The sequence below is a fragment of the Anneissia japonica genome, unplaced genomic scaffold (assembly GCF_011630105.1).
Source record: "Anneissia japonica isolate Jap-2015-1 unplaced genomic scaffold, ASM1163010v1 scaffold1859_len985614_cov190, whole genome shotgun sequence".
Taxonomy (NCBI): Eukaryota; Metazoa; Echinodermata; class Crinoidea; order Comatulida; family Comatulidae; genus Anneissia; species Anneissia japonica.
The window spans coordinates 221,155-221,600 of NW_022694754.1; the positions used below are offsets into that span (position 1 = coordinate 221,155).

At 16.6% G+C, this 446-nt stretch overlaps 1 protein-coding gene across 1 annotated transcript in view; it reads right to left on the minus strand.

Moving 5' to 3' along the window:
* LOC117101234 (origin recognition complex subunit 1-like) overlaps positions 1 to 446 on the minus strand; it is a gene marked incomplete in the record, with an annotated part of 15,877 nt that overhangs the window by 14,625 nt on the left and 806 nt on the right.

A 446-nucleotide genomic window follows, 5' to 3' on the forward strand; every position in this document is an offset into this window, starting at 1 on the left:
TGTTGTCATTGTTGTTATTATTATTGTTGTTTCTATTACCGTTAGTTTTAATATTAATTATTAGTCTTAGCATTAACATTATATATTGTTCAAATTTTTGCTGATATTATTATTATTACATATATATATATATACTGTAGTACATATATTTATAGTACCATCCATATAAATAATAAATAATTTTCGATTTTTTATTATTATTATTCGTATTATTATTATTATTCATATTATTATTATTATTTATTAGTCTTAGTATTATAATTTTAATAATAGTAATTTAAAAAGTTGTTATTGGCGTTGTATTAGTATTTTTCTCATTATTATTATTATTATTATATATTATTGTTGTTGTCACCTTTATTATCGATATTATTACCCTATTATTACTAAGTAGGCCTAGTATTATAAGTATCATTATTATTATTATTACTAATTAGTATTACTAT